Source organism: Colobus angolensis, unplaced genomic scaffold, assembly GCF_000951035.1.
Source record: "Colobus angolensis palliatus isolate OR3802 unplaced genomic scaffold, Cang.pa_1.0 Scaffold364, whole genome shotgun sequence".
Taxonomy (NCBI): Eukaryota; Metazoa; Chordata; class Mammalia; order Primates; family Cercopithecidae; genus Colobus; species Colobus angolensis.
The window spans coordinates 1321807-1322224 of record NW_012116977.1 but is presented as its reverse complement, the minus strand read 5'-3'; positions in this window follow the sequence as shown (position 1 = coordinate 1322224).

The following is a 418-nucleotide window of genomic DNA, read 5'->3' as shown; positions in this document are numbered from 1 at the left end:
TGCTGAGAAGAATGTATATTCTGTTGATTTGGGGTGGAGAGTTCTATAGATGTCTATTAGGTCCGCTTGGTGCAGAGATGAGTTCAATTCCTGGATATCCTTGTTAACTTTCTGTCTCATTGATCTGTCTAATATTGACAGTGGAGTGTTGAAGTCTCTCATTATTATTGTATGGGAGTCTAAGTCTCTTTATAAGTCTCTAAGGACTTGCTTTATGAATTTTGGTGCTCCTGTGTTTGGTGTATATATATTTAGGATAGTTAGCTCTTCCTGTTGAATTGATGCCTTTACCATTATGTAATGGCCTTCTTTGTCTATTATTATTTTTGATGGTTTAAAGTCTATTTTATCAGAGACTAGGATTGCAACCCCTGCTTTTTTTTGTTCTCCATTTGCTTGGTAGATCTTCCTCCATCCC